Source organism: Molothrus aeneus, chromosome 4, assembly GCF_037042795.1.
Source record: "Molothrus aeneus isolate 106 chromosome 4, BPBGC_Maene_1.0, whole genome shotgun sequence".
Taxonomy (NCBI): domain Eukaryota; kingdom Metazoa; phylum Chordata; class Aves; order Passeriformes; family Icteridae; genus Molothrus; species Molothrus aeneus.
In genome coordinates, this window is record NC_089649.1 from 72,189,106 (window position 1) to 72,201,205 (window position 12,100).

Sequence of the window (12,100 nt, forward strand, 5' to 3'; positions counted from 1 at the left end):
GGGAAAATCTGGGAAAAAACTCCAGGAAAGTTCCAGGATTTGGGAAAATCTGGGAAAAAACTGCAGGAAAATTCCAGGAATTGGGAAAATCCAGGAAGAAGCTCCAGGAAAGCTCCAGGATTTGGAGAAATCTGGGAAAAATCTCCAAGATTTGGGAAAAATCTGTGAAAAAACTCCAGGATTTGGAAAATTCCATGAAAAAGCTCCAGGAAAGTTCCAGGAATTGGAGAATTGGGGAAAGAGCTCCAGGATTTGGAAAAATCAAGGAAAAAACGTTCAGGAAAGTTCCAGGATTGGGAAAAATCTGGAAAAAAACTCCAGGATTTGGAAAAATGTGGGGAAAAACTTCAGGAAAGTTCCAGGAATTGGAGAAATCTGGGAAAAAACTCCAGGATTTGGGAAAATCTGTGAAAAAACTCCGGGAAAGTTCCGGGAATTGGAGAAAAATCTGGAAAAAACTCCAAAACTCCTGATTTGGAAAAATCAGGGGAAAATCTCCAGGAAAGTTCCAGGATTTGGGAAAAAGCCGGGAAAATTTCTTGCTTCTTTTCCATCAGGAATTTCCCTTTTCCAGGTTTTTTTTTTTTTTTTGGGCCTCTCCTTCCCAGTTTCCCTCCAGGAAAAGGAGCAGGAATTCAGGGAAATTTGGGAAAAAATCCCTCCCAGCCTTAAATCTTCGAGTTCCAGCCGGAAGAGGAGGGAAAAAAAACTGGAGAAAAAAACCCAAATCCAAGGGAATTCCCGGGGAATGGAGGATTTGGGATTGCTGGGAAAGGAGCTTTGGAATAATTCCAGGTGGTTCCAAATCCAAGGGAAATAAAGGATTTTATTTGGATGTTGTAGGAAAGGAGGAGCTGCCAGAGGTTCTGTGGGATTTTGGGGAAGGAATTCCCAAATTTTGGGGGAATTTGGAGGGTGGGATGGAATTCCGTGGGGTGGGTGGGGTTTGGGTCGTTCCCAAGGGAAAGCAGTGTGGAATTCCAGGGGATCCCATTTTTCCAGGCATTCCCAGGAGGATGGAAAATTCTGGGAATGGAAGGAGGGAAATCCTGGGAAATGAGGGTGGAAAATCCCGGGAAAGGAGGGTGGAAAATCTTGGGAATGGAGCCAGGAAAATTCTGGGAATTGAGGGGGGAAAATCCTGGAAAAATCTTGAGAAAGGAGGCTGGAAAATCTTGGGATAAAAGGATGGGAAATCCTGGGAATTGAGGATGGGAAGTCCTGGAAAGGAGGCAGGAAAATCTTGGGGAAAAAGGGCAAGAAATCCTTGGAAATTAGGGTGGAAAATCTTGGGAATTGGGAGTGGGAAATCCTGGGAAATGAGGCAGGAAAATCCAGGATATAAGGGTGGGAAATCCTGGGAGAGGAGGGTGGGAAATTTTGGGAATTGAGGGTGAAAAATGGTGGGAAAAAAGGGTGGAAAATCCTGGGAAAGGAGGGCGGGAAATCCTGGAAAGGAGGGTGGAAAATCCTGAAAAAATCTTGGGGAAAAGGGGTGGGAAATCCCGGGAAATGAGGGCAGGAAATCCTGGGAAATGAGGATGGGAAATCCTGGAAAGGAGGCAGGAAAATCTTGGGGAAAAGGGTGGGGAGTCCTTGGAAAGGAGGGTGGGAAATTTTGGGGAAAAAGGGGCGGAAATTCCTGGGAAAGGAGGCAGGAAAATCCTGGGAATGGAGGGTGGGAAAATCCTGGGAAAAAACGGTGGAAAATTCTGGGAATGGAGGGTGGGAAATCCCGGGAAATGAGGGTGGAAAATCTTGGGAATGGAGCCAGGAAAATTCTGGGAATTGAGGGCGAAAAATGGTGGGAAAAAGGGTGGGAAAATCCTGGAAAGGAGGGCAGGAAATCCTGGGAAAAAACGGTGGAAAATTCTGGGAATGGAGGGTGGGAAATCCTGGGAAATGAGGGTGGAAAATCTTGGGAAAAATGAGTGGAAAATCCCAGGAAAGGGGGGTGGAAAATTCTGGGAATCTAGGGTGGAAAATGCTGGGAATATCCTGGGAATGGATGTCAGGAAGTCCATGGAAAGGAGGGCGGAAAATCTTGGGAAAGGAGCGTGGAAAATCCCAGGAAATGAGGATGGGAAATCCTGGGAAACAAGGGCGGGAAGTCCTGGAAAGGAGGCAGGAAAATCTTGGGAACGGAGGACAGGAAATGCAGAAAAGAAGGGCGGGAAATCCTGGGAAAGGCGGGTGAAAAATCTTGGGCTAAAAGGATGCAAGACTCTGGGAATCGCTGGTGGGAAAATCCCGGAAAATGAAGGTGGAAAATCCCGGGAAAGGAGGGCGGGGATTCCCGGGAAGTGGCTCCTAGGCCTTGTCCCCGCTGTCCCAAGCCCAGCGGGGCCGGGGCCGCGTCCTGGGGAGGCCACCAAGGCCCCGGGGCCGGAAGGGGACAGCGGCCGTGTCCTGATCCTGATCCTGATCCCGGTCCTGCTCCTGGTCCCTGTCGCGGTTTCCTGGGAAAAGCCGTGACAGGGATGGCAGCGGGGACAGGAGGGGACAGGGGGTGGCGGCTGCCGGTGTCACCTCCGCGCCCTCCCTGGGGACGTTCCCAGCTCCGTACCTGCTGCACCCGCCTCCTTCCCGGCGCTGTCGCGCTCCTGCGCTCCCGTGGGACTCCCCGTGGAGATGGTGCCCGTGGAACTGGTGCCCATGGAATTCCCCATGGAATTGGTGCCCATGGACTGGTCTCCCATGGAATTGGCGCCCATGGAATTCCCCATGGAATTGGTGCCCATGGAATTGGTGCCCATGGAACTGGTGCCCATGAAACTGGTGCCCATGGAATTCCCCATGGAGTTCCCCATGGAACTGGTGCCCATGGAACTGGTGCCCATGGAATTCCCCATGGAATTGGTGCCCATGGAATTGGTGCCCATGGAACTGGTGCCCATGGAATTGGTGCCCATGGAACTGGTGCCCATGGAATTCCCCATGGAATTGGTGCCCATGAAACTGGTGCCCATGGAATTGGTGCCCATGGAATTCCCCATGGAACTGGTGCCCATGGAACTGGTGCCCATGGAATTCCCCATGGAATTGGTGCCCATGGAATTGGTGCCCATGGAACTGGTGCCCATGGAATTGGTGCCCATGGAATTCCCCATGGAACTGGTGCCCATGGAATTGGTGCCCATGGAATTCCCCATGGAATTGGTGCCCATGGAATTGGTGCCCTTGGAACTGGTACCCATGGAATTGGTGCTCTTGGAATGGTTTCCCATGGAATTCCCCGTGGAACTGGTGCCCTTGGAACTGGTGCCCATGGACTGGTCTCCCATGGAATTGGCGCCCATGTTATTCCCCATGGAATTGGTGGCCATGGAATTCCCCATGGAATTGGTGCCCTTGGAACGGTTTCCCATGGAATTGGTGCCTGTGGAATTCCTCATGAAATTGGTGCCCTTGGAATTCCCCAAGGAATTGTTGCTCATGGAATTCGTGCCCATGGAACTGGTGCCCTTGGACTGGCTTCCCATGGAATTGCCCATGGAATTAGTGCCCATGGAATTGCCCATGAAATTGGTGCCCGTGGAATGATTCCTCATGGAATTGGTGCCCATGGAATTCCTCATGGCATTGGTGCCCATGGAATTGGTGCCCTTGGAATGGTTTCCTATGGAGTTGGTGCTCATGGAATTGGTGCCCATGGAATTCCCTGTGGACTGTTTTCCCATGGACTGGTCTCTCATGGCATTGGTGCCCATGGATTGGTTTCCCCTGGAATTCTCCATGGAATTGGTGCCTATGGAATTGGTGCCCATGGAATTCCCTGTGGACTGTTTTCCCATGGACTGGTTTCCCACGGCATTGGTGCCCATGGAATTGGTGCCCATGGAATCCCCCGTGGCAGCGTCCAGGGCCCGGCGGCGCCGCTCCAGGATGGATCCCAGCTCCAGGGCCGATCCCAGCTCCCGATCCCGGCTCTGCCGGCTGCGCCTCCGGCTCGGCCTCCGCAGGGCGCCCTGAGACGCACGGGGTCACCGGGGGACACCATGGGGACAGCGAGGGGACACAAAGGGGACATCAAGGGGGACGTCGAGGGGATATCAGGAGGGGTCTCAAGGGGACATTGAGGGGACACCGAGGGGGACATTGAGGGGACACCATGGGGACATCAAGGGGGACATTGAGGGGACACCGAGGGGACATCAGGGGGAGGGATATCGAGGGGACACCGTGGGGACAGCAAGGGGACATTGAGGGGACAGTTGGGCAGCACTGTGGGTGTACAAAGGGGACATCTAAAGGGACACCAGGGGGACAGCAAGGGACACCGCAGGGACACAATGGGGGCAGCATGGGGACACCCAAGAGACACCACAGGGACACCAAGAGGACATCAAGGGGGCACTGAGGGGACATCAAGGGCCACCGAAGGGACACAAAGGGGACACCACAGGGACAGAATGGGGACACTGCAGGGACGGCATGTCAACACCATGGGGACACCACGGGGACAGCATGGGGAGGGATATCAAGGGGACATCAAAGGGACACCAAGGGGACAGCGAGGGGACACAAAGGGGACATCACGCGGACGCCAAGAGGATGCCACAGGGACAGCAAGGGGACACTAGGGGGACACCATGGGGGCATGATGGGGACATTGAGGGGACAGTGTGGGGACATCAAAAGGACATCAAGGGGAACATCATGGAGACATCATGGGGACACCATGGGGTACCAAGGGTACACCAAAGGGACACTGAGGGGGCAGCATGGGGACAGCGTGGGGACACCGAGGGGACACTGAGGGGACACTGAGGGGACAGCGCTGCCCACCAGGATCCCCTGCAGCTCCAGCGCTGCGCTCCTCCTCTTGCTGGCTGTGGAGTCCTGCTGGGAAATCGGGAATGGCTCAATCCCGGGAATTCCTGACCCCGGAATGGCTCAATCCCAGGAATTCCTGACCCTGGGAATGCCAGACCTGCCAGTCCGTTGTCCCCATTGTCACCTGGCACGGGGGTGGCCTGGCCCTGGCCGGCCGCAGGACGATCCCGGTGCGGATCCGCTCCAGCATCTCCTGCACGGCCCTGGCACGGATGTCCTCGGTCCCAGAGTCAGCTGCCAGGGTGGCACCGTGTGTCACCTCCCCCCGTGTTGGGGACACCGCTCAGGTCACACTGAGGGTGGAGCTGTCACCTCCCCTGGCAGTGCCACCCTGTCCCAGATCACCCCCAATGGAGCTGGGGGACCCCTGGAGTGCCCCCTGTCCCTGTGACACTTCGGGAACACTCCTGATGTCACCCACCCCCCTGTCCCGGTGACACTTTGGGGACATTCCCAATATCCCCACCCTGGTGACACTTTGGGGACATTCCCAATATCCCCACCCCGGTGACATTCCCGATGTCCCCACCCCTCAGGACTCACTTTGCTCCGGGTTTTTCCGCACCTTCCTCTGCCTGAGGGCGGCCAGGGGGCTGCGGGGGGGACAGGAGGTGACACCGAAGGGGACAGGAGGTGACACGTCTGTCACCCCATCCCCTCCCCTCTTGGGACGGGGTGGGGACAGCGGTTTTCCAGGAATATTCCGGAATGTTGGCCGGGAGAAGCCGCTGGGATGTGTCACCTACTCGGCGGGGACGGTGGTGGCAGCGGGCGGTGGCAGTGGTGGCGGCGGTGGCACCTCGGGGTGGCTCTGGGGTGGCGGCTGCTGCGCCAGCTGCTCCCGGAGGGACCCCACTGGAATGAGGCGGGATCGGGATTGGGGATCCCTCTGGAATTGTCTGGAATCCCCCGTGGAACCCCCTAAAATCCCCCTGGGATCTGTCTGGAATTTCTCTGGAATCCCCCCTGGAATCTTCTGGAATTCTTTGGAATCCCCCTGGAATTCCCCTGGAATCCTCTGAAATCCCCCCTGGAATCTTCTGGAATCCCTTTGGAATCCCCCCTGGAATTCCCCTGGAATCCTCTGAAATCCCCCCTGGAATCTTCTGGAATCCCTTTGGAATCCCCTCTGGAATCTTCTAGAACCTTCTGGGATTCTTTGGAATCCATCTGGGATCCCCTCGGAATCTTCTGGAATTCTCCTGGGATCCCCTCTGGAATAATCTGGAATAATCCCTCAGCATCTTCTAGAATCCCACTGGAATCCTCTAAAATCCCCCTGGAATAATCTGGAATTCTTCTGAAATCCTCTAATATCCCTCTGGAATTCTTTGGAATCCATCTGGAATCTTCTGGAGTCCCCCTGGATTTTTTCCCTGGAATGTTTTTGAATCCCCCTGGAATCCTCCAGAATCCCCCCTGGAATTCTTTGGAATTTTCTGGAATCCCTCTGGAATTCCACGTGGAAATTCCCACCTTCCTTCTCCAGCCCTTCCAGCCTCTCCCTCAGCTCCCGCTTCTCCTCCCGCTCCTCCTCCAGCGCTTCTCGCGCCCGCTGCAGCTCCTCCCGCTCCTGCTCCAGCTCCTCCTCCTGTGGGAATGCGGGAATTCCGGGATCTGGGAAAACCCCAAGGACGGCAACGCTTCCCCGACCCTAAAATCGGGAATTCGGGGAAAAACTCCCGGCGGGTTTAAGGGCAAATCTGCCCTCGCTGTGGGATGGGGTTCCATGGACAGCTTGGGAAATCCGTGGAAGGAAATCCATGGTGGGAAATGCATGGATGGAAATCCATGGAAAGAAATCCATGATGTGAAATCCATGGAGGGAAATCCATGGAAAGAAATCCATGGTGGGAAATCCATGGAGGGAACTCCATAGTGGGAAATGCATGGATAGAAATCCATGGAAAGAAATCCGTGGTGGAAATCTGTGGTGCGAAATCCATGGAAGAAAATCCATGGAGGGAAATCCATGGTGGGAAATCCATGGAAGGAGATCCATGGTGGGAAAACCATGGTGGGAAATCCATGGAAGGAGATCCATGGAAAGAAATCCATGGAGGGAAATCCACAGTAGGAAATCTGTGGTGGGAAATCCATGGAGGGAAATCCACAGTGAGAGATTCACGGTAGGAAATCCATGGAAGGAAATTGGTGGTGGAAAATCCATGAAAGGAGATCCATGGAGGGAAATCCTTGATGGGAAATGCATGGAGGGAAATCCATGGGAGGAAATCAGGTGGGAAATCCATGGAGGGAAATCCACAGATGGAAATCCACAGTGGGAAATCCGTGGATGGAAATCCATGGTGGGAAATGCATGGAAGGAGATCCATGGACGGAAATCCATGGAGGGAAGTCCATGGTGGGAAATCTGTGGTAAGAAGAATCCAATTTTCCACGGACGGAAATCCGTGGAAAGAAATCCGTGGAGGGAAATCCATGGAGGGAAATCCATGGAAAAGCAGCACTCCATGGAATAGTGGGAATGGAGGGGTGGGATCTGGACCCCGCTGTCCCCTCCCCGTGATGTCCCCAAGCTTGGGGACATTCCCTCACCCGCTGGCGCCGTTCCTGCCGCGTCTCCTCCAGCTCCCGGCTGAGTTTTTCCACTTCCTGGAACGCTTCCAGGATTTGGGAATCGGGTGCGGCGCTCCTCAGCAGGATGGAGCTCTGGCGCTTCGCCTCCTTCTGGTGGACCAGCATCTGGGAGCGCAGGTGTCACCGCGGTGTCACCTCCCTGTCACCTCCCTGTCACCCTCTGGAGGGCCTGGCGGTGAATCCCACCCGGCTCCATCCCAGGAAACCACAGCAGGAGAATCTTGGGATCGTCCCATTCCCTCGGGATCACCTCATTCCCTTGGGATGGGTGACCCCACTGCCACCTCCGTGCCACCCCCAGCGGTGTCCCCAAGGCCTTGGTGGCACCTGGTGGGCGAAGGCCTCGGCGTGGCAGCGCAGGTCCTGCTCCAGCTCCAGCTGCTCCAGGGCCTGGCAGTAATCCTGGGTGACAATCTGGGACACTGCGGGGACAGCGGGGTGGGAAAGGGGGGAAAAGATTTGGGAAATGGGAGGGAAAAGGGTGGGAAAAAGGATGGGAAAAAGGGGTGGGAAATGGGGGGAAAAGGGTTGGAAAAGTGTAGGAAAAGGGGGAAGGGAAAGGTGGGAAAGGGGGGAAATGAGGGGTGGGAAATGGGGGAAGGAAAGGAGAGGGAAAAGGTTAAAAAAGGGTGGGAAAAGGGGGAAATGAGGCGTGGTAAGGGGGGAAAAGGGTGGGAGAAGTTTGGGAAATGGCGAGAAAAGGGTGGGAAAAGGGGGGAGGGAAAGGTGGGAAATAGGGGAGGAAAAAGTGGGAAAGAGGAAATGAGGGGTGGGAAAAGGGGTGGGAAAAGGGGGAATAAGGGGTGGGAAATGGGAAAAAAAGCAGGGGAAAGGGCAGAAAACAGGTGGAAAATGGGGGAGGAAAAGGGGGGAAAGTGGAAGAAAAGAGTGGGGAAGGTTTGAGAAACGGGAGGGAAAAGGATGGGAAATGAAAAGGAAATGAGGTGGAGGGAAAGGGGGGAAAAGGGTGGGAAAGGAGGTGAAAAATGATGGGAAAATGGGGGAAAAGGGTGGAAAATAGGGGTGGGATAGGGAGGGAAGAAGGGTGGGGAAAAGGTGGGGAAAAAGGAGAAAAAGGGGAGAAAAGGGAGAAAAAGGAGGCAAAAAGGAGGGGAAAAAGGGGGAAATGAAGGTGATGCCGCCACGGGCAGCTGCCAGCCGTTGGTTTGGGGTGGCACCGGTGGCACTGGTGGCACTGGAGGGGACATGGGGACCCTGCTGACCTCTCTTGAAGGACCTCAGTGCCCTCTGGCTGGCGGCCAGGGCCGCCCGCAGGCGCTGCTGCTCCTCCCGCTCCAGCTCCAGCTGTGCCGGGAAAATACAGGAAAATACGTGAGAAATCGGGGAAATATCCGGGAGAAAATCCGGGAGAAAATCAGTGAAAAATCCATGACAAATTCGTGAAAAATCCGGGAGAAAATCCGGGAGAAAATCAGTGAAAAATCCATGACAAATCCGCAAAAATCCGCGAAAAATCCGGGAGAAAATTCGGGAGAAAATCTGTGACAAATCTGTGAAAATTCGTGAAAAATCCGGAAGAAAATCCGTGAGAAAATCCAGGAGAAATCCACAAAAATTTTGTGAAAAACTTAGCAAAAAATCTGTGAAAAATATGAGAGAAAATCAGTGGAAAAAATCCATGAAAAATCCACAAAAAAAATCTGCAAAAATTTGGGAGAAAATCCATGAAAAATCTGCAAAAAATCTGTGAGAAATCAGCGAGAAATTAAAGAAAAATCCACGAAAAATCCGTGAAAAATCTCACCCTGAGCCCTGGGACATTGGGGGGGGGGCTTAATCCCAAAAATCTCCAAAATCCCAAAAAGGGAAAGGGGGGTTTGGGTGGTTTTGGGGTACCTGGGTGTGCAGGTGCTGCAGCTGTGCCTGGAGGTCCCGGTGCTGTTCCAGGAGCTGGGAGAGATCTTCCTGTGGAGCTGGGGGAAAAGTGGGAATGAGGGGTGGGAAAGGGGGAAAAGGGGAAAAATGGGGTGGGGGAAAGGGGGAAATGGGGAAATTGAGGGGTGGGAAAGGGGGAAAAAGGGGGAAAAGGGAACAAAGAAGGGAAAAAGGGGGGAAAAGGGGGGGAAGGGGGAAAAAAGGGGAAAAGGGAAAAAGGGGGAAAGGGGAAAAAGGGGGAAAGGGGAAAAGGGAAAAGGGGGGAAAGGATGAAAAAGGAGTGGGAAATGGGGGGGATGAGTAGTGGAAAAGGGGGAGAAAAAGTGGGAAATGGGGGAGGAAAGATTGGGAAAAGGGGAACTGAAGGGTGGGAATGGGGGAAAGGGTGAGAAAGGGAGGGAAAGGGAGGGAATGAGAGGTGTGAAAGGGGGAAAAAAAGGGGGGAAAAAGGGGGGAAAAAGGGGCATGGGAAATGGGGAATGAGGAGTGGGAAAGGGGAAAAAAGGGGCAAAAGGGGAAAAAGGGGTGTGGGAAATGGGGGGGAATGAGGGGTGGGAAAGGGAGATAAAAAGTGGGAAATGGGGAGGAAAAAGGTTGGGAAAGGAGGAATTGAGGAGTGGGAAAAGGGGGAGAAAAGGAGTGGAAAAGAGGGAAAAAAGGGATGGAAAGGGCAGCCCAGCCCCCCCAGAGCGGAGCCCCCCTGGTCACCCCATCCCAGCTGTGTCCCCAGTATCCCGACTGGAATCTGCCTCTGCAAGGGGATCCAGCGGGAATGAGGTGTGACAGCGGGGTGGCGCCCCTGGGACACCCCAAACACCCCCCAGGGATCATCCTGGGGTGGGATCAGGGGATTGGGGGTGTCCCCATGAGGTCCCCAGAGGCTGCCGAGAATCGGAAGCGGCACCTTGGGAAAAGAGGATGGGAAAGGGGAAGCGCGAGCGGTGTCGGCGACCGCGGTTGGATTTCGGTGTCGCTTTCGCTTGGTTTGACCCAAAACGGGGCTTGGGAACGGCCCCAAAACTCGGTGTGGGGACAGTCTGGGATCTGGGGACATTGGGAGGGGACGGCAGGGCACGGATGGGGTGGGGTGGGATGGGATTGGGATGAGATGAGATTGGGATGGGATGGGGTGGGATGGATTTGGGATAATTTGGGGTGGGTTAGGATGGGATTGGGATGGGATGGGATGGGATTTGGATTGGGATGGGATTGGGATGATTTGGGATGGGATAGGATATGATGGATGGATGGAACAGAATTGGGATGGGAAGGAATTGGGATGATTTGGGATGAGATGGAATTGGGATGAAATGGGGTGGGATAAAATGAGATGGGGAGGAAATGCAATGGGATGGGATGGGATGGGATGGGATGGGATGGGATGGGATGGGATGGGATGGGATGGGATGGGATCCATGGGATGGGATGGGATGGGATGGGATCCATGGGATGGAATGGGACACCTCAGGCTCACCTGGGAGCTGGGCAGGGGTGGGTGACTCTTCCAGGGCCACCCCTGTGGGTGTCACCTCCTCTGGGGTCACCTCAGGGGTCCCTCTGGGGCTCCTGGCCAGGCTGATCCTCTCCAGCCACGCGTTCTCCTGCTCCACCAGAATTCCAGAATCCCAGAATTGGGGTTTCCCCCATGGCCCTCGAGCCGGGCATGCCCCGAGGGTGCCCCAGCACCTTTGTCCCCACAAAGGGACAAATCTGGGGACCTGTCCCCATCCCCACCTGGGCACTGAAGGCCTGGGCTCGCTGCCGGCTCTGCTGCTCCAGCTCCACCTCGGTGTCCAGCGCCGCCAGCTCGGCCAGCAGCGCCTGTGACGCTGAGGGTGACACCGGTGGTGACATCGGGGATCAGGTGCCACCAGTGTGCCCAGAGCCCGGCCAGGGCACCCAGGGGTGGGGCTGGCACCGAGCCAGGGTGGGGATTTACCCCAGGGAGGTGCCAGGGACAATGGGGACATGTGGATGGGACAATGGGATGGGACAATGGGATGGGACACGGGGATGGACAATGGGATGGGACAATGGGATGGGACAATGGGATGGGACATTGGGATGGGACATTGGGATGGGACACAGGGATGGGACATTGGGATGGGACAATGGGATGGGACAATGGGATGGGACATTGGGATGGGACAATGGGATGGGACACGGGGATGGGACATTGGGATGGGACACTGGGATGGGACATTGGGATGGGACATTGGGATGGGACACGGGGATGGGACATTGGGATGGGACATTGGGATGGGACAATGGGATGGGACAATGGGATGGGACATGGGGATGGGACATGGGGATGGACAATGGGATGGGACAATGGGATGGGACATGGGGATGGGACACGGGGATGGACAATGGGATGGGACACGGGGATGGGACATTGGGATGGGACACCAGGAAGGGACAGGGCTCACCTTGCTCCAGCTGGGCCAGCCGAGTCTCGGTGTCATCTGGCGCCACATCCAGGGGCAGGTGCTATGATGGGAAAAACAGGAATGAGGCTCTGGGTTGGCATGGAATTCCATTGGCACGGAGTTCCGTTGGCACGGAGTTCCATTGGCAACGGCCGTGACAAATGTCACCGTGTTGGCACAACGTGGCATTGTCATGGCGCTGAATGGCCCTCGGGATGGGATTCTGTTGGGATGGAGTGGCCCTTGGGGTGGAATTCCATTGGGATGGGATGGGATGGCCCTTGGGATAATGCCCTTGGGATGGGATTCCATTGGCACGGCATTCCATTGTTTGGCAC